Raw genomic sequence first — 23322 nt, 5'->3', positions numbered from 1 at the left:
CTGTCACTAATCTACCTGTTGTACCAGTTAAAATACCTCTAAGTTTTTCACAGATTAAGAAACAAGTCAAGAAAATGCTCACAACAATCAAACGTCGCCTCGGAGCCAATATAACGGAAGAAAGATCCACTGTAATGTGGTACGAACAAGCCACTGGGTACTATTTCAAGCCTGCTAAAACGATATCAAGAGACATTGCAGTAGACGTACACAGACTTGGTTACAAGTGCTGCTGGGAGGTAATAAACCCCATTCATGCCCACGATTGGGCATGAATATGCTCCAATCTGCAGGTGGCTACTTACTTACTGGTAAAAATCTGAATGTGAACAAGCCTAAGCCTGCCAACAATAATAAATTAGTCAGCAGTAAATCAATTCTCCAGCAACAAGCTAAAAGGAGTAACACAGCTGAGTAATAAACCCAGATTGAATGTAGTGCAATTAGTATTCGCCGAGATGTTTCATAACTCTCAGTGGAAAACCAGTGGTCCGTATTCAAACAAGTACATGTCACTGCGACCCTAGTTGTTGAGTTTATTGTGAGCTTTAGAGAGTTCCTGATTACCGATAACTTAATCATTTAATGTTTTGATATTTAATACATGTTTCCACTAGAGCAGTTGTTCAACAATGCAAACAGAAACTACAAGCCTATTATAGCTCTAACTAAGGGCAAATAACTTCCCATCCAATTTAAGTAATCATGATGATATTGTGTTGTGATGTCAAGTAACAAAACAGTTACAAGTCACCATGACCCAGAACATTCTCATCACAGTGGATTCTCAGTTATTTAAATTGTGTGATTTAATTCTTAATTGTTGTATAGGCTATTAATAACATTATTTCGTCTAGAGTATCTGTGAGTTTACAAGACTTTAAGACTTAGTAACATAAACATTACATGTCATAGCGACACCAGTCACAGAGTTTATTGTAGGCTTTCTTAGTTATTAACTTTAGATAATTCATAATAACATGTTCCATTCAACATGAAATTTGCAAGACTTAAGTTTCTTGTGTGTCCTTGACAATTCCGGGACATCCGTTATGTGTGTACTAACATACTAATATTAACACTAACTTCGGGATGGGTATGTCAGTACTCAACATTACACTGCGACCCGATAAATCTACCCCCGGAGTTATGTTGGAAATTTCCAACACTAATACAATACTATTGTATTATTATTAACTATTACTAAAATATACTAATTACTGTAGTAACTAAAATTAACTAACAGTAGTGTTCACATGAACTAATAATCGTATCTGTACAATAATGCTGGAATTCTTACATAACCAAGCACCAGTATTGCGTCAGATTCTACCAAGTTAAACACATTTATATCCAGTGTGTTAGAGAATTGAATGTGATTCTCTAAAATCATCAGTATTCCGTGTGATAATTATTTACAGATAACATAACTCCCAAATAATTCCAAATCGAGAGTTTTTAGTTACAATTGTTATCAAGTAATAAATTTACCGTCACGCGTGAATGCCATGGAGAAAACTAAAATCATCTCCATTTCTCGTTTACCACGGTAAGACGAGAAAGTAATAATATTTAGCTCCCTAGAATTACAACCCAGTCTTTATCAAAGCATTTTAGCCACAATTGCATGAAGTAATATTATTCGTGATAAATAATTTCTGTGGCGAATGCGGGACGCGGGGTGGAGGGGGAGACGCCATTGTGGTGGACGACAGCTCGAGGAGAAGTCGCCAGTGTGCGGCGTGAAGACTTGTTGCGGAATTGAGCAACTCGTTTTGGTGTCAGAGTCTAGGACATGTTGCGGTAAAGTTGTCAGCAAGATTTAACCTGATACTCATCCCGGAACTAGTTAATTTGTTCTACGTGATCCGTCGTGACCGGCCAAATAAGCGCGTCGACATCCAAGCCAAGCTAGCTACCACTTTTCGCCATTGTGACGCTAGAGCCTGGGATGCGGTTCGGCAAGCTTCAACTTATTCAGTACCCTATTAGCTAAGTATATATAACTCCCTTTTGATGCATTATTAGAGATTGTATATGGCAGGGTAGCTTGTCGTTACGTCGAGCAACTTAAACAAAACCCATGTTAGTATTCTAGATTTATTTATTTCCATTTTCTTGAATATAGATATTTAGTAGCCTAGTACATTGCTACGTAATATCTCTTAAATTACAGCTCGCGTGTGAGGAATCCACGAGCTGTTACTTTACACGTGTTATTCATCTCCCAGCGTTCTACGAGGAATTCCGGAGATCCCGAGGATGATTCATAACTGATGTCTTTGAAAACGTCTTCAAGCTAAGACTTTTCGTATTTCTTTAATTATTCAAATTATCAGTATTTTAGTTATCATTTATAGAATGCTGTACACTGGAGATAATACGTGTTTATTATAATGATTAATTTCTGATGTTAATGTGCTATATTTTTATTGGTGACAAATTTTCTATTGATTCTTTAATTGGTCATAAGATTAGGTTATTACACAATGAACTGGTGCACGAACCACACTAGTTCCTAGACATATATGAAGTTCTAGCAATAACCCCCCAATGTAGGTGTTTGAGGCTTTGATTCAAGTAAATTATTTATACAGCCCATTAATTACTTAAGTGATAATATTTCCTAATATTTATCCACAGACACTGGTTCTTCTAGGAATTTCTAATCATCACTTTTTATTAGTTTCCCTCTTTACTATAAAAACGGGTGGTCCTTCGTAATTGATTTCATTACTTTAATAATTAAATAAATAGAGTCAAGCCCCAAATGTCCCACAAGTATACAAACTGTTTTAGAGACTTTCTTAGTTATGTGTTGTATGTGGGTACTGAAGTTGAGTCTCTTGTCTAGGAATAGGCCATCTATTGCTGGTGCGTATTTGAGTTGCACAGGTGTTGGGATTATGTGACCTTATACACCTGGTGCATTTCGTAACTCCTTGAGGCGTTTTATATGTGTAGGACAATCATGGTAAGCTTTGCAGTTGTACATGGTATGTTGTTCTTCACAGAACACACATGGCCTCCAGACATTAACAGCATCTTGAGGAGTCACCGTTTTGGGTGACACATTAACTGTAGGTTTGGAGGGACCCACTGCATATGTGCCCACACTGCCTTGTTTCCACTTTGGGGAGGGGTAAGTTGTTTTAGATTTATTTGGAGTACTGTTTGTACTCTGTTGTTTACTATTAGTGGTAGAAGAAGGTTTAGATGTTGCTTTTCCATCTGTGTTATCTCGTTGTCTTTCTATGATGGATCGCAAACCTTCTGTTATCTCCTTTACTGTCAGAGAAGATTTGTTATATAAGACAAACAACTTATCCAGTACGTCACTGGGTAATTTGCTTTTCATATGGAGTTGGATTATCCAGTCCGATTCCTCCAGATTCACTTTATTCTTAAGTGCCTTGAGCAAGGACTCAAGCTCCAATCTAAAGGCTTGGAGTGAGTCAGCCCCTCATCTGGATGGGTAATATCCAACAGCTTTTGGGTTAGAAGTCTGATAGTCCCTTCTGGCTTAGCATAATTTTCCTTAAGGAGCTGTACTGCATTATCATAACCATCATCAGTGAAGGTCAAATTACAGACCACTTTTAACACTTCATCCTTTAAGACAGCTTGCAAATATGTAAATTTTGTTGTCTTTGCTACATTCTCATTAGAATCTACAGAATCAACAAATTTGTTCCAGAAGTTGTCCCAACTCTCGTCCTCTGTACCAGAAAAAGTTGGGAGACTGAGTGATGGTAATTTGACTTCTGGTTGTGTCGGGTTTTGAGAAGCTCTGGCTGCAATGCTTGTAGTGGCCTTGTGTATGGTTATTAAATTGTCAAAGTGATGTAACTTTGCATGTATGGTATCTTCATAATCTGCGTTTTCTTGTACTACAGCGTCCATCGCATCTTCATCTATGTTGGTAGCAGCAAGTTCATCCTGATATTTCAGGATTTGCATTTGTACATGCTGATATTTGGTTTGAGCAATCTTATGATGGATTTCCAGTTCTACTTAATCAACTGGATTTGATTACATAAATCATCGCATTTTTTTATCTGTCGGGTTAAGTGGCCCTTCATTCCAGTGAGGGTCGCTTTTACATTGTTGGCAGTAGACATAATGGCTCTATTTGCTAGCCGTGCTGCAGATATACTAGTACTAAGCCTTGTTGGACTTTGATTGGACTGTTTCTAGCACTTGAGCTAGTAGAGCTACTATTTTCCAAAAGAGAGCTGTTTATCATTTAAAAAATACACATTATATAATCATACACACTATATTTTGAGTGGTAACCTTGTATCTATGTTGGATATGCCTCAAGTTAGCCCCTCAAAATCACTCTTAGTTGGTACAGAGACACAGATTAACACTCAAAGGTGATACGATTATAGTTAAATTATTACTATAGTTATGATAATATTATGTTGACAACACAAATCGGGTTGTCATGAGTACTGCATAAAAATATGTGTTTGCTAGGTTTTATTTTATTTTATTTATTTATGAATACAAAAATGTACATTGGGAATGTGAGGATACATAATATGGTAATTACAGTCTTGTAAAGCCACTAGCACGCGCAACGTTTCGGGCAGGTCCTTAATCTAAGAAAATTTTAAGGAGGTAAATACTTGCAAAATTTATAGACAAAAAAAATGATAATAGTTACATGGAATGAAAAAAAGATGAGAGAAAATTGTAGGTACAGTATATTAAAGCACATAGGTAGCTAAGATTGATTGCAATGACAGCTTGAATGGTAGTTGACAAAAATTGGTAGTCACAATACAGCATATGGCTAGCACATAAAAGAAGACAGCAATGAACACAATGATGAAGTTGTTTGGATTAAGTACATAAAGATTGGGAGATTGGGTAACACTAGATACAGAGCAAATTTAAAGCTCAGTGCAGGAAACTAAGAAGATGAAATTAGGTACTTTTTGGTTTTGCTTTTAAATAAGGCAAACGTTTTACAGTTTTTCAATTCACTAGGGAGTGAGTTCCATAGACTAGGTCCCTTAATTTGCATAGAGTGTTTACACAGATTAAGTTTGACCCTGAGGATATCAAAGAGATATTTATTTCTGGTGTGGTGATAATGGGTCCTATTACATCTGTCCAGGGAGAGTTTCAGAGCATGGTTTGCATTTAAGAACAGGGTTTTGTAAATGTAGTTGACACAAGAGAATGTGTGGAAGGAGTTAATATTTAACAAGTTTAGGAATTTAAACAAGGGAGCTGAATGTTGTCTGAAAGCAGAGTTAGTTATTATTCTGATAGCAGATTTTTGCTGTGTGATGATAGGCTTAAGGTGGTTTGCAGTGGTAGACCCCCATGCACAGATACCATAATTAAGATAGGGGTAGGTTAGTGCATAATATAGTGAGAGGAGAGCAGAGTTAGGAACATAATATCTGATTTTGGAGAGTATACCAACTGTCTTAGAGACTTTCTTTGTTATGTGTTGAATGTGGGTGCTGAAGTTGAGTCTCTTGTCTAGGAATAGGCCAAGAAACTTGCCATCATTTTTATTACTGATGTTAATGTTGTCTATCTGTAGCTGAATTGCATTTGATGATTTGCTTCCAAATAAGATGTAGTAAGTCTTTTCGATGTTTAATGTTAGTTTGTTTGTTGACATCCATAAGTGGACTTTTTTAATTCGTTATTCACAACATTATTTAGTGTATGTGGGTTGAGGTCTGAATAGATAAGGGTAGTATCGTCAGCAAACAATATAGGTTTGAGAATATTAGAGACATTAGGCAGATCGTTTATATATATAAGAAATAGAAGAGGTCCTAAGATGCTGCCCTGTGGCACTCCAACGGTAATTAGTAGAGTGGAAGAAGTTGTATCATTGATGGTTACATATTGGTGTCTGTCACTAAGATAGGATCGGATGTAGTCAAGGGCAAGGCCTCGGATTCCATAATGCTGGAGTTTAAGTAAGAGGTAGTTGTGATTAACAGTATCAAAGGCTTTTCTTAGGTCAATGAAGAGTCCAATCGGAAACTCATTTTTGTCAAGGGCTGAGTAGATAACAGTAGTGGAAGTAGGCACGTAGACCGTCCGTTTTGCTTTTTCCCGCGGACGGTCTACGTGCCTACTTTTTAGACCGTCCGTTTTGGTTTTTCCCACGGCCGGTCTATTTTCAACTTTTTAGACCGTCCGTTTTGCTTTTTCCCACGGCCGGTCTATTATCAACTTTTAGACCGTCCATTTTGCTTTTTCCCACGGCCGGTCTATTATCAACTTTTAGACCGTCCGTTTTGCTTTTTCCCACGGCCGGGCTATTTTCAACTTTTTAGACCGTCCGTTTTACTTTTTCCCACGGCCGGTCTATTTTCAACTTTTTAGACCGTCCGTTTTGCTTTTTCCCACGGCCGGGCTATTTTCAACTTTTTAGACCGTCCGTTTTACTTTTTCCCACGGCCGGTCTATTTTCAACTTTTTAGACCGTCCGTTTTGCTTTTTCCCACGGCCGGGCTATTTTCAACTTTTAGACCGTCCGTTTTTCAGGGGCCGGTCTACGCACCCTGGGTTTTCTACAAGTCGCTCTATGGCCCCTGCCATTTTCGCTCAAGGGGATTAAACGGCCGCCTCCAGTCATCCCCAAATTTCGTCAGCTCAGTGACCCTGCACAGACATTGCTAATGGTCAATGACGTCACCAGCTAGCCGCTCAGCGTTCCTGCACCGGCATGTTCAAGGGGATTAAAAAGCCGGTCTATGAGTCGTGTGTTTTGCGATACAACAGTGACCTTGAAACCTAATGTAAAATACCATCATCCCTAGTCTATTTTTAATTTCATATTTACTTCCAACCACCGCCCATTACATTTATCAAAGAGGATCATGTATGTGAGAGAAGAACATAACTTCAGCACTGGAAGAAGTTATGTGTGTATTTTCAAGTTCGTCCCCTGCTGCCTATATTTACCCAGGTCTTTTTCCTAAATATATAACTTATCCAATTCATTCCTATTCTGTTTCATGTTGATACGTTTAATAGGTTATTAATATTCCCCTTTACTATGACCATTCAGTCACACCTCTATCATGTCACCCCTATTTCTTCTTCGTCGGCGTCGTTCTAGAGAATGTAATTTGAGCTTTGACAATCTTTCTTGATGGATCGTTTATTATGCATAGGGCAAAAAATAATATGAAAAAACTTCTATCAGTCGTTTATATGAAAAACAGAGCTCTGGGCATTGGCGATTTCAATGCGTGTTCAGTAGTAAACCAATATTCTCTTTAACCGCATACACGTCTCACATTCGCTCAAAACATACCACCCACACCTTGCTGTGGCATATAACAAATAAAAAAACCCATTCAGTAAAAGCAAGCCTCTCATGTTTTAAAATAAGGCCTTCTGCGGCGCGAGGCGCACTAAATGCGGATCCCAGGAGGTTCACACATAAGTGTGAACTCTTAATATGGCTTAATACCTCACCTATACTCTGTGCTTCATCAAAGTTGATATACAGCTACAATAGCTCGTATTTTCGCTCATTGCTTATATTTTCTGTTATTCATAAACCCGATCAAACCATCCTAACCTAACCTAACCTAACGTATTATATATAACAAACAAATACATGCTACAGTCCAGTTATTGTTGATGTTTAGTGACATCGTGAAAAGCGACCTCAGGTATAGGGATAAGGTATTTCTGGTCATTAGCATATAGGTGTGAAGGTATTACAGTACCTGACTGGTCAACTATGTATGACGTCACCAGACAACCAATGCGACCTTTGGCGTCCTACTGGCATGAGTATTTGATGTTATTATTAAAAAATGACTAGACTAACCATCCCCACCTAACCTAATCAGAGGTTTAAGAATATACATTTTAATCATCCGTGACTGTAATTATTATTTTGTAATAAGTGCAAAGTATATCAGTAGCCCAACTGTCATACAACAATTTAAGCAGAATCGTACATCTGGCAGCAGGCAAGCTGACCTTATAAGGACCTTCCCCCAGCCCAAAGGACAGTTCAACTCAGGCTTCCTGTGCTAACACGCTGAACTAGCTCCAGCACTTGTGCAATATCCGACTTCACTGTCTCGTATCTATCGACTCAACCATGAATATTTGTGAACTTTGCAAGGCACCTAAACTAGGGCCATTCCACGTGTGCCAGGCGAGATGTGCTGAATGTAGGATAACCTTCACCGCCAGTCCTCAGCATCAGTGTGTTATTTACTGTGAGCAGTGCTATAAAATACCTCGTGGACATTTTGATAAGATTTGTCCCTCGTGCTCCAAAGTGATTTGTTCTACCCGTAAGTACCATTGTGGTTATAACAACTGTAGAAATTTCCCATAAATCTGTTGTGAGTTATAGCATATTTATAGTTAATATTGAAAAAAATTACTTAACAGCGGCATCAGATATTATCTGTATTAATATTCTAAACAAAAATACATACTTTAATAAATTGCACAATAGCGGCAGCAGCTAAATTTTTATATGAATTATTATTTACGATTAGTTGTATAGCTATACAGCATTCATTAAAAAACACGCATAACTATATAGAATAATTAAAATCTACAGGTCGCAACCCTGATCCATGTCCATTTTGCATGTATCTAGTTGATTCCGAGTCTGATACTAGTTCTGATTCGGAGCACTCAGAAGCATCATCGCACCAAAGCGTCCAGTATGAAAGTAAGTTAAATATAGTTTTCTGTAATATGAAACCATTCCCAATTCTTGTTGGATATATTTATATAAATACCTCACTTATCATCTTCAATTTTTATTCACATGATCATTTATATGATTTTAGGCTCGCCAACTCAGCAGGTAGTGGAGGTAGAGGAGGAATATCCTCGTGGAGGAGGCGGTGAACTGCCAAGCACGAGCCGAGCTCGCTCACCGACACCAGAAGATAATGACAACAGGGAAAGTTCTAATTGTAAGTAACATCCACATTAATTATTATTTTCATATTTCAATAATGTCATTATTATTATTAAACTCCCTATATATAATTATTCTCGTTACTTATAGGTTCACAACTGGAGGATGAAGATTCCCTGCATCTAGTTTTGGAAGCAGATTCCGATATGGACGTCAGCCAGCCTATCGCCAATTCGCCACCACTACCTCAGGAACAACAGCAGCAGCAGGTAGATGTTTTGCTTCCTCCTCAACCCGAAGTGCTTGAAGTGATCAATAATTTCAATGGGGGGTACATACGCCATTCATATAGCATCCCAGATCATGCCCAAGGAGATCCTGCCCATTATTTGACTATATATCGTGATTATTTTATTCAGCAAATAGAATACTTATTTGATGCCGTTCACCCCAATTTCCCTCCTGCCCTCTTGATATACCCCGATTTTACTTTTAATTTACAACGGCTTAATCAAGAAAATGAACCTGATTTTGAGGGAGAATTACCTATAAGGGCTGAGCAACGCACTGTATCTAGGCATGAGGCTAGTGTTGTCATAGATCAATGGATTGCTGAACTTGATAATAAGCTAGAAGAGTTCTTTGCCGAGACAGAAGGTTCGAGTCTAGGTATACAGAACATTTTTGGTTTTTATATCAATTCCATAGCAGTTCAGCACCCTATCCGTCTTGGGGAATACGTGCCTTATCCAGATAGATTGCGTGGTTCGAGACATGTTTTCAATCATAAAGGCGAGCAAAATATATGTTTGATCCAATGTTTAGCTGCATATATATGTCTAGCTCAGGGGATGCATTTAGATAACATCAGAAAACGTTCCAAGTCAGCCAGGTGGTGTCTTAGATTCGTCCGTTGGAGTGAGGATATAGAAATACCCATAACGTACGATAATATAAATAAAATAGAAAATATAAATAAATTAAGTATATTTATCTATGTGCTTACACGTGAAGATAATAGGTACTACATTAGCTTAGCTAGAAAAGGCAGGGAACATTCTGCTCCTAAAGTACCTTTGCTCATGTTGGAGGATCAGCATCTTGTGCTCATTAAAGATTTTAATCAGTATGTTCGCAACATGCGTCGTCAAATAAGCAGAGCCCCCCAAAATCATATTTACTGTCATTCCTGTTTAATTCATTTGCCACCTGATGCGATGCGAGATCATGAAGAGTCATGCGAAGTTAAACAAACATTGAAATTTTACCCTGAAGGTCATAAAATCAAATTCCAAAATTACGGTCGTGCCTATGGTCCCTCTCACACGGCATATTATGATTTCGAGTGCTTGTTGGACCTTTCCAATCCCCAAGGCATGATTGAGAAGCGTCACAAAGCCGTGGCATATGCTTTTATCATCATCAACAGGGAATTGGAGGTGGTAGAGAAATTTACGTATATGGGGGATGATCCTGTGAATCATTTCATTGATACTTTGGAGAAAGCATGGAAGAGAATCAAATCTACCATGCCTAAATACAAAATATCTATGACACGTGAACATTGGCAAGCCCATAGACGTCAAACCACATGTGAAATGTGTTATAGTCCATTCAAATCAGATAACGACAAGCACCGACATCATGATCATGCTATTGAATTTAATAATTATCTTGCGGCCTATTGCCAAAGGTGCAACATTTTATGCAGAAATTCTTATAAATATTTATATACATTCTCTCACAATGCTGCTTATGACCACGGGGTAATTTTAAATGAATTGTCCAACCTCCCTAACCGTGAAATTGATATTGCCTCCAAAGATGGATTCAAGTTCATGAAAGTGGATATCGGTAAACTTCGGTTTATGGATAGTCTGGCTTTACTAAATGGTGGGCTGGAAAAACTAGCTAAAGAACATATCAAGGAAGGTAAACCGACCACTTACACCTCCGTTATGCTAGATGACGTCCCTGTAGCCGCCCACCATTTATTAAAGACAGGCAAACAGGTCTTCTGTTATGACTATATTTCATCTTTGGAGAAATTAAATGAACCGGCTCTTCCTCCTCCCGAAGCCTTTTTCAATAGTTTAAAACACGAGGCCATAAGCGAGACCGATTATACACAGGCTAAAGAAGTCTTTAGATTAGCGGAATGCAAGACCATTGGGGATTACCTGAAGGTCTATTTGAAAGTAGATACTGGACTATTGTGTGATGTGTTCACTGTATGGCGCAAGACCATGCTTGAGCTGTACAAGTTAGACATTACACACTATGTCTCGTTATCTAGTTTTGCATGGGACGCTTTCTTGTTTAAGAGTCAAGTTGTCTTGGACTCTATTTCTGATCCCCATTTGTACGATGTATTGCGTAGAAATCTAAGAGGCGGATTTACCTCTGTTGTGCGGCAACACACAAGTGTACAAAATGAGCATACGGGTGCTGATCCTTCTAGCACCAATAAATATATTCTTTATTTAGATTTTAATGGCTTATACGCCACCTGTATGACAGAACTGCTTCCTCAAGGCGGGATCCGTAAATTATCTACTGCCGAATGCAATGATTGGCTCCAACAAGGATTGGAAAATATTACATGTGATGGGGATAAGGGGTATTGGGTCATGTGTGACACCAAGCATGTCGCACCTGAGGTGGCTCGATACACTGATGACTTGCCATTAACCCTGTCACATGCTAATATTTCAACTGATCTTCTCTCCGATTATAGCAAACATATTTTAAATACCGAAGATCGTAAACTCCCCAAGAAAAACAATAAATTAATTGCCTCACATCTCCCTCAAAAAGATTACTTGGTGAGTTTAGATTTGCTTCAGATGCTGATGAAATTGGGATTGGAAGTGGCTAAGGTAAATGCAGTTTATGAATTCCAACAGAGCAAGTACCTTAAGGAATTTGTCGAAACAAATGCTCGTGAACGTGCAAATACACCTTGCGCCATTAAGGGTAAAGCTTTCAAGCTAGTATCAAATGCAATTTACGGCAAGAGTTTGACAAATGTGAGTAAATATGGCGATCAGTGTTGGATATTTCCAACATCGAATACAGCATTGTTGTATTCTCATTACTTATTACTAATCATATTAATATTGTAGTAAGTAAAATTAACAACTCGTAGAATTCTCCTGTACTAATAATTCATCTGTGCATTAGGCTAGAATTCTCACGTCATCTAACGCTAGTATTGCGTCAGATTTCTTTACAGTAAAACACATTATATACAATTTGTGTGAGAATTAAATACGATTCTCCATAATTAAGGCATTCTGTATGACAACTGATTGCAGACGAATTGTTCTCTAACTAAAAGCCGAATAGAGCGTTAGAATTATACCGTCTACCTCGCGATAGTGTTAACGTCATCAATGAATGCTATGGGGAGACATTAATTCCTCTCCCTTGTATCTTTACTATTCTTAAATAGTTAAATAATAATATTTCGTTCCTCTAAATAATAAACCCGTCCAGTCTTTAGAGTTTCAAGCGCGAATGCGAGAAATATTAATGTTCATGCCAATAATTTGTGTAATGAACGTCGACTCGGCGTGGGGGGAGGGACGCGACGCCATACTCACTCGGTGAGGGAGTCGGGAAGCGGACACGTGCAAGGCCAGAAGGAGGCAAAACCACGCTTACCGTACTCACAAAAGACGCCATTGTCCAGTAAATAGGACACGTGTGTCTATCTACAGATGAAAGCCGCCACTGTGAGGCGTGAACGACCTTGCAGATAATATCTTCAACTAGTGCTGGTGTTAAATAAGGGACCCCTAGACTTGGTTCCTGACGACACGTGATCAGCCAACTTGAAACGCATCAATCCAGGATAGGTTCGCCGGAGCCTGGGATGCGAAATTACGGCAATCTTAATACTTACACAGTGCCCACAGCTAAGTACCTTTTATTTGATGCATCATTTACAGGTTTAATAATAGCGGGGTGATTGCGCGTCACGCGGCACGACAACACCTAATAACAGGTGATTAGAAATTTCTCTGTAGATATCAATAATCTTGAATATGTATTGAGTAGTTAAATCAATTGCTACTGGTAGTTATTTATTTTGCAGCTCGAGAGACGAATTCCTCATGCTGTCTTCTCCATGTTAACCGTGTCAGACGTCGGTGTATCAGACTTGGAGATTAAGAGGACTGCCAGGGTTATCTAAAGGAATCTATTACCAGCTAAGGCTTGTTTCTTTTATTCATAACATTGCAATTTGATACATTCAGAATGTTTTCAACATAATGTGTGATTTACTGTAATTCATTATTATGCTCATATTCATGTTCTTCTTTGTATGAATAATATTATATTCAACATTAATTATAGGATTAGATTATTATTAATAGAATTAGTGAACGAACCACACTGATTCCTGGACGTACTGACCTCCAGTAATAACCCCCCAATGTAGGTGTTTGAGGTTTGGTTTTAATAATACAGCCCATTAATTATTCTTATGATCATACTTTCTAGTCATATCCATAGTCACTGGTTTTCTCTAGAATTTTATCTAATGATCTGAAATTCTCAGTTTCCTTCTTTACTTTAAAAGCGGGTGGTCCTTCGTAATTTAATTTACTACTTTAATTATTAATTAATCAGAATCAAACCCAAATATCCCACATTATGGTCCTTCGAACCGGATAGGCATTAAATTTATAATTAAAATATTAACCATTAATAACTAATCCTTGTGTGATAGAAGCTAGACTAACTATTTAATTAATTGTGTCAACTAACAGTGTAACACATCAGTTAGTCTAGATCACACTAACATAGCTACTTTATACATAGCTTTAGTGGGTTATAACTAATTACCCACAACATTTAGACCTACACTTCATACTGAAGTAGAAACCTTAGGTCACCAAGAGCAACAGCTCATAACCTTATATTAATCACTAACACCAATTAAGTGTTAACCATTTAGGCTATACCAATGTTTCAATATATGGCTGTCAGCAGACCGTCCATTATAGCCTGAATCCATGTTAAAGTTACTGGTTCACTCAAGTCAGTGGATCATTAACATTTAGGGATCCAGTATACTAATATAAATTACTGATCTCATACTAGTTAATCATTACTAACCCTGATAACATTTTATTCCACAATTAGGAGTACATTCAGGAGTTAGATAATATTTACGGCAGTAGAATACTTGCCAAACACAATTAATTCCTTTGTGTTCATTTAATTTCTTATACACATAATTACACAAGTGTATATATTATATAAAATACAAAAAACCCAAAAACACAGCACAATTATTTGCACATTATTGCACCATAATATAATCTTTGCCAACCTTCAGTAGGTAGCAATTTAGGCTGTGATTGTGTTGAATTTGGCACAAGCACAGACTAAATATAGTTGTAGTTTCTCAAGTAGAAATTCACACGACTAGGCTTGAGCTAGTTAGTGACACATATATTATTCTTTTGTGCTGACCCTATCAAGGGTGGGATTAACCATTTATTGTGTAATTATTTTATTGCATATTTCTATGTATGTCTTTGAGTGTTACTGTAAGTCCACTACCCATCCGAAGCTGATTTAGAAGAGCTAAGCTGAGGAACACCTGTAGTGAGACCAAGGTACCACTCAAATCTTAGTTGCTTATTATTAGGTAGGTAGCTAACCTCTAAATGAGGTAAATTATAACCAGCCTCAAGAAATATCAGGCTGTCAATACTTATACCTGCTCTGCATCAAGGAGCAGACTATAGCTATACCACTAGCTACATAAGCCCTATCAGGCTCAATTTACCGCAAGAATGAATCCTTTAGAAAGGAATGCAAGATTCTTGACAGCTCTTCAAGCTCCTTTAGGAAAACTGCTTGTGAAATGTCATTTCTGTGTCGAAACTGACCCAGGTGACGTCTACAGACTAGCCAGTTCCATAAGGATCGCCAGCCAAAAATATGACTACATCAAGACTGTAATCGAGACCCACAGGAATTTACTCCAAGCCGGTCATACTGTCTCAGACCACTTACGTCTAACAGAATCTGATCTCGATAACTATGAACATTCTGTTCAAACCAGTTTAGACCGATATAAGGAGGTGCTTGCGAAGCAAGATATTCCCGAGTGGGTGGATCAGATCATTAATAGACCTGTATCCAAGCTAACACTCAGCTCAGATGAAATACTTGAGCTAAATCAAGACGAGGAGAATCCTCTAATCAATACTGATCACTATACAAGATCAACAACTGAAGATCAACTTTCATTTTCTAACCTCTCATCTAATACAGCTTCATGTGATGATTTGTTTACAGAGTCTGATCAAACTTCAGACCACTCTTCTCAATGTTCCCTGGATTCTATAAGTTCGATACATAATGCTACTGAATTAACTAGCTTATCACCAGAACCCAGAGAAACAAGTGAAGCTGCAGATGAAACAAGTGAAGCTGGAATGATCAGTGAATCTGAACCAGAAAATGATAAAGCTAATGCTGCAGCAGCAGCCGAAGCTGTAATCAAAGCTGAGGCTAAGCAAGAAGCCTTGAGCAACACAAGTAATGGTCACAATTGCTCCCAACAGCCTTCTAAAGTAAGTGCTGACAATGAGAAGACTATTATAAACCTTGTGCACCAATTATTAAATTTATCTTCACCAGAGCAATCAGTTGACTCTTTACAAGACTTTAGTTTTCAGCTTGAGTCACTGATAAATTCTTTCAGTAAAGAGGTGGATCACCCAACTACTGAGTGGATGACTAAAATTATCATCCAAAGAAAATTGTCTGGTGACACACTTAATAAATTATATGTATGCCAGAATGGTAATACCCTGTCAATGCAGGATATATTTACAAGTTTGCGTAATATGAGCAATCATACAGCAGACCAAGCAATTAATGCTAAATCTGAATGCACCAAAACTGTACCTACATCAGTTTCCTTGCCTGAAACTCCTAAAGTGACAGTCACTAGGTAACAAAGGTGCTAATAATCCATGTAACAACAATCAGTCAAACGCTGATTCATCAGTGAGGCCTAAGAGTCCCACAGGTGCTCCTAAGAGACCTAATAGTCCAAAAAGCACTGCTAATAATTCCACAGGTGCTCCTAAGAGACCTAATAGTCCAAAGAGCACTGCTAATAATCCCACAGGTGCTCCTAAGAGACCTAATAGTCCAAAGAGCACTCCCAAGAGCCTGTTAATGGTTCCCCAGAGTACACCAAGTACTCACAAGAGAATAAATAACAAGCAAATGCAAGCAGCAAAACCATCACCACCTGCAAATACTGTTTTACCTAAACCGGTAACCCCTAAACGATCTGTAGGATGGGGAATATGCTTGTTTTGCAATCAAAACCATTCTCTGTACAAATGTACTAATTATCCTAATAGAGACACAAGAGTCAGACGACTCAAACATTTACACAAATGTACTAGGTGTCTCAAACCACATAATGTTAACAGCTGTGACACCCCACTGAACACCTGCAATAGGTGTAGAAGGGGCAAGCATCATGCTGCACTGTGCAAATTAGTTAGGACTAATTATGTCAATCCTAGAATAGGACGTAGAGAATCTACACCAGTACAGTGCTGCAAGGTGCGAGATGTGTACAGCGTAACTTCCCAAGCATCTCAAGTGGATGCTGCTTTGCCTACTGCCCAACTTCAAGTGAAGAACAGAGGAACCAAGATCACCATACGTGGATTATTTGATCAAGGTTCCCAGAGAACTTTCATTACTCAAAGGGCAGCAGAGGCACTTAATTTACAACCAATAGGACAGGTAAAATTAAACTTGTCAGGGTCCATGATAAATCGAGGAACCCATGAATACACAGTAGTTCAACCGCTTGTACGACTAGGTAGTCAAGCCAAGGCTGTCCAAGCCATTGTTGTAGATCAAATACCTTTAGACTTAAATATTAAGGGTCTGGGGTACACAGCCCACTTCCTGCAGGAACGTGAAATTAAATTGGCTGACAACAAATTAATGTCTGACCGCCTTAATAATGTAGATGTACTAGTAGGAGCCGACTACTATTACCAGTTCATAACTGGACATGTTAAACGATTGGGAATGAATATGCTCCAATCTGCAGGAGGCTACTTACTTACTGGTAAAGTTCTGAATGTGAACAAGCCTAAGCCTGCCAATAATAAATTAGTCAGCAGAAAATCAATTCTCCAGCAGCAAGCTAAAAGGAGAAACACAGCTGAGTAATAAACTCAGATTGAATGTAGTGCAATTGATACTCGCTGAGATGTTTCATAGCTCTCAGTGAAAATCAATGGTCCGTACTCAAACAAGTACAAGTCACAGCGACCAAACTATTGAATTCACTGCAGAGCTAGAATTATTCTCGACAAGTAGTAGTTGACCACACTCAGTCTTCCTAGTTAAATTGTAATGTTAGGCTAGAGAAACTAGTACTCCCTAGGAATTAATCATGTTAGGCTAGAGAATCTAGCACTCAATGCCACTGGCATTTCCTGAATTTAATTATAAATTCACTAAGACCACTGGTCCACTATACTTGCGCTTAAAGGTTTGCCAAGAAAACCTTCTTAATACCATGTTTTCTGCACTAAGAGTTAGTGATAAATACTTGCATTAATTGTTTGAGTTGTTTTTCTTTCGTTTCTGCTTATTTAGTGTAGGAGCGCAACACGAACAAACTTGCACACTTACTAATAGGTAAGTGAATTTCCAGAGAACTAATATGTTTAATGCATTACCGTTAAACATTAGCATTGTTAATTAACATGCTTCATGAGCTTAACATAGCTCACCTTAGAATTAACGTAATAATATGAGTGCTCGTTCACCATGCGCACGAGCTTAATATTGCTCACCATGATAACTGAATGACAAAGCTCCACCTCGTTAATTCGAGTTCACTGAACTCACCCTGTTAACTGTTAACGAGCTCCATGTAGCTCACCCTGTCAGCACTGCTGACGAGATCACTGTATCTCACCCTGTCAACACTGTTGACGAGTTCACTGAACTCACCCTGTTAACTGTTAACGAGCTCAATGCAGCTCAACCTGTCAGCACTGCTGACGAGCTCACTGCAGCTCACCCTGTCAACACTGTTGACGAGTTCACTGCAACTCACCCTGTTAGCACTAGCTAACGAGCTCACTGTAGCTCACCCTGTCAGCACTGCTGACGAGCTCACTGCAGCTCACCCTGTCAACACTGTTGACGAGTTCACTGAACTCACCCTGTTAGCACTGCTAACGAGCTCACTGTAGCTCACCCTGTCAGCACTGCTGACGAGCTCACTGCAGCTCACCCTGTCAACACTGTTGACGAGTTCACTGCAACTCACCCTGTTAGCACTAGCTAACGAGCTCACTGCAGCTCACCCTGTCAACACTGTTGACGAGTTCACTGTAACTCACCCTGTCAGCACTGCTGACGAGCTCAATACAGCTCACCATGTTCACGAGTTCAATATGACTCGACCTGTTAATGAGCTTAATACTGCTCACAATGTTAATTCGAGTACATTTTGCTCACAATTAGCTTAGTCCCTTACTTAGGTAGGTTAGAAATTCAAACCATTTATTTAGGTAGGCTTAGGGACTTTAGTAGTGTCAACTGAGTACTAGCCTAATCTGTACTCACCATTAATTACAGTTGACTATACTTATAGAGACTGATTTAATAAACTCAATTTCATGTAAAGGTGATTTCGTATTAACAAGTTTACAGTGTCAAGCCTATGAGCTGCCATTTAATTAGCTCATAAGTCAGAATGACTAGGCTACTAATCTCACTGTCGACTCAGAATTTTCCTTGATTTTAATGAATAAACTTTTCAGTTCTCTACTTTCTATTATTTAGCTAGTTAGCAAATTATTTGTACCATCAGTCAGCATGACTACTGCACGGCAGTGCACATTTAATTCAATTTCCTCATTTGAGTTTGAGGTGATCGTGATGCTGCGTGATGTTATTGTCTAGTAACTCAATAGTTACAAGTCACAGCGACCCTGGACAGTGACCTCATTGTAGTGTCATAGTCTCCTTGATCTTGAATGACTAATAACACTTTACTGTATAATCATACAATAGTGTTATCAGTTCTTAGGAACTTATTCTGAGTTTAACTACGATTCAGCAGCTACGTAATACACCATTACATGTCACTGCGACCCTAGTTGTTGAGTTTATTGTGAGCTTTAGAGCGTTCCTGATTACCGATAACTTAATCATTTAATGTTTCAATGTTTCATGCATGTTTCCACTTAGGGAAACTGCAAGCCTATTATAACTTGAAGAAAAATAATTTCCTTCATTTCCCACTAAGAAAACTGTGCTGAAACTACGATGTGATATCACGTAACGAAACATTACACGTCACTATGACCCAGGATATCGCATCACCGTAGATTCTATTAGTTTAAATTGGGAGAGTTAAATTTATAAATATTGTGTAGGCTACAAACAACATGTTTCATTTGACATGTGAATAACAAGACTTAAATTCTTGTAAGTCCTTGATAAATCCGGGACGTTCGTTATGTGTGCACTAACCTACTAACATACTAATGTGTTAATCTTAATTTTACTTCGGGATAGGTCAGTACAACACAGTACACTGCGACCCTGGGAATCCCCCCCCGGAGTTATGTTGGATATTTCCAACATCGAATACAGCAGTTGTATTCTCATTACTTATTACTAATCATATTAATATTGTAGTAAGTAAAATTAACAACGCGTAGAATTCTCCTGTACTAATAATTCATCTGTGCATTAGGCTAGAATTCTCACGTCATCTAACGCTAGTATTGCGTCAGATTTCTTTACAGTAAAACACATTATATACAATTTGTGTGAGAATTAAATACGATTCTCCATAATTAAGGCATTCTGTATGACAACTGATTGCAGACGAATTGTTCTCTAACTAAAAGCCGAATAGAGCGTTAGAATTATACCGTCTACCTCGCGATAGTGTTAACGTCATCAATGAATGCTATGGGGAGACATTAATTCCTCTCCCTTGTATCTTTACTATTCTTAAATAGTTAAATAATAATATTTCGTTCCTCTAAATAATAAACCCGTCCAGTCTTTAGAGTTTCAAGCGCGAATGCGAGAAATATTAATGTTCATGCCAATAATTTGTGTAATGAACGTCGACTCGGCGTGGGGGGAGGGACGCGACGCCATACTCACTCGGTGAGGGAGTCGGGAAGCGGACACGTGCAAGGCCAGAAGGAGGCAAAACCACGCTTACCGTACTCACAAAAGACGCCATTGTCCAGTAAATAGGACACGTGTGTCTATCTACAGATGAAAGCCGCCACTGTGAGGCGTGAACGACCTTGCAGATAATATCTTCAACTAGTGCTGGTGTTAAATAAGGGACCCCTAGACTTGGTTCCTGACGACACGTGATCAGCCAACTTGAAACGCATCAATCCAGGATAGGTTCGCCGGAGCCTGGGATGCGAAATTACGGCAATCTTAATACTTACACAGTGCCCACAGCTAAGTACCTTTTATTTGATGCATCATTTACAGGTTTAATAATAGCGGGGTGATTGCGCGTCACGCGGCACGACAACACCTAATAACAGGTGATTAGAAATTTCTCTGTAGATATCAATAATCTTGAATATGTATTGAGTAGTTAAATCAATTGCTACTGGTAGTTATTTATTTTGCAGCTCGAGAGACGAATTCCTCATGCTGTCTTCTCCATGTTAACCGTGTCAGACGTCGGTGTATCAGACTTGGAGATTAAGAGGACTGCCAGGGTTATCTAAAGGAATCTATTACCAGCTAAGGCTTGTTTCTTTTATTCATAACATTGCAATTTGATACATTCAGAATGTTTTCAACATAATGTGTGATTTACTGTAATTCATTATTATGCTCATATTCATGTTCTTCTTTGTATGAATAATATTATATTCAACATTAATTATAGGATTAGATTATTATTAATAGAATTAGTGAACGAACCACACTGATTCCTGGACGTACTGACCTCCAGTAATAACCCCCCAATGTAGGTGTTTGAGGTTTGGTTTTAATAATACAGCCCATTAATTATTCTTATGATCATACTTTCTAGTCATATCCATAGTCACTGGTTTTCTCTAGAATTTTATCTAATGATCTGAAATTCTCAGTTTCCCTCTTTACTTTAAAAGCGGGTGGTCCTTCGTAATTTAATTTACTACTTTAATTATTAATTAATCAGAATCAAACCCAAATATCCCACAATCAGCATTATTTAGTTACATCACGCGACAAATTCCAAAAGCATGCACGCAATCCGTTCTTCAAACGGAGCATTTTGTTAAGTGAAGACAGAGTCATTTGCACAGTTAAGAAACAATCACTTAAAGTCAATACACCAACCTATTTGGGGTTCCAGATCTTGCAAATAGCTAAGAGGATCCTATATGATTTTTGGTACAATACCGTCAAAGCTCATTATGGAGACAAAGCTAGATTGCTGTATACGGATACAGATTCGTATTTGATTGAATTAAGCTGTCCAAATGCTTTTGAGGAATTAAATAAACTGCCTTTATCTCAGCATATGGATTTCAGTAATTTCCCTCCTGAAAATCCCTATTTCGATGACTCTCGCAAAGGTCAACTAGGTTTGTTAAAATCGGAAGTTGGAGCAAAAATTATCAAGGAACTCATTGCATTGAAGCCTAAAATGTACTCAATTCTCACTCAAGATCAGGTTCAGATCTGTCGTTGTAAAGGAATTCCCACTTATCATCAGTCTAAACTCACTCATGCAGCTTTCCAAAGTGCTTTAGAGTTGAATATTGGGCAGAGGTTCCAATCCAGATCTATTAGGAATGTTAAAGGCCGTATGTGTACCTGTCTCACTACAAAACGTGGATTGTCCGCCTTTGACGATAAACGTTATGTACTGAGTCCTACACAGTCTTTGGCGTATGGACACCCCGATATACCTCGAGCAGAAATTAATGAAGAGAATGAGGAGGAGGAGGAGGATGTACCTGCACCTGCTGCTGCTGCTGCACGTCCTGTGAGACGTGGATTCCATCCCATATTCAATATGTGGGGAAAACGCGATGCACTGGTTAACAAGACGTATCCTCACAATTAGTGACTGAAGAAATTGGTGATGGAACATTGCAACCTCCCCTAACCTATCGTTGGGTTTGAAAATTGCTGCCTCCCCTAACCTGTCATTGATGTTTGAAAATTGTTGCCTCCCCTAACCTGTCATTGATGTTTGAAAATTGCTGCCTCCCCTAACCTGACATTGATGTTTGAAAATTGCTACCTCCCCTAACCTGTCATTGATGTTTGAAAAATTGCGGGGCCCCTGACTCATCGCTGATGTTCTGAAAATGCAGTCTCCCTTAACCTATGTTGGAAATGTTCTGTTGTATATTTATGTTGAAAATGTTCTGTTGTACATAAAAAATAAAAGTTTGTGAAATGTATACTTTGATGTTCTATGCAAAAAATAAAAAAATATGAAATGTATGCTTTGATGTTTCTATGAAAACCTCCCATGTTTAAATATAATAACCTTATCATACTTATGTCAGTACAAACCTAACACGAGTCATGGATAGTTCACCTATCACTGAAGAACAACTCGATATTTTCAATGAACCTAGCAGAATAATCATTGCAGGATTTTCCAATGGCGGAAAATCTCATTTGTGCACTAAACTCGTACAAAAATACCATCTGAAATTCTCCAGTATTATTATATGTGGGGGCAGTTACAGAGCATTGCTAGACGATCCAGTAATTAACAAGAAAATAATAGCTCATCCTGAAATTATTAACCCTTTAGATGAACGTACAGATGATTCGCCTATTTTAATTATTATCGATGACTTGTTCATCGAATCTGCCAATTCCAAAATTGTGTCTGATATCTTCACTAAAGGCAGACATCTTGCTATTTCGTGCATATTCATTACCCAAAATATATTTTTCTCTGGGAAATATGCTAGAAGTATCAGTTTAAACGCCTCCCATTTCATATTAGTGAAATCTAGAGATTTAGCTCAAATTGAGACTTTAGGGCGGCAGTTATTTGGAAAACAAGATTCTAAAAAGCTTTTGGATATCTACAAGAAAGCCATCAGTAAACCTTATGGATATTTATTGGTGGATTTAGGAGTGAAACCCCCTGAACGCATCACCTTCCGTAGCAATATTGTTGGTGAGCATCCATACGAAATTGTTTACCAATGGTGAATGTACTAAACAACAACAACAACAAGGGGAGGTTAGGGGGGTTGGGTGTATAGGATGTGCCCCCCCACAACAACAACAACAACCACAAGGGGAGGTTAGGGGGGTTGGGTGTATAGGATGTGTCCCCCACAACAACAACAACAACAACAAGGGGAGGTTAGGGGGGTTGGGTGTATAGGATG

The sequence above is a fragment of the Procambarus clarkii genome, chromosome 36, assembly GCF_040958095.1.
Source record: "Procambarus clarkii isolate CNS0578487 chromosome 36, FALCON_Pclarkii_2.0, whole genome shotgun sequence".
NCBI lineage: Eukaryota > Metazoa > Arthropoda > Malacostraca > Decapoda > Cambaridae > Procambarus > Procambarus clarkii.
Note: the sequence above shows the minus strand (reverse complement) of the source record.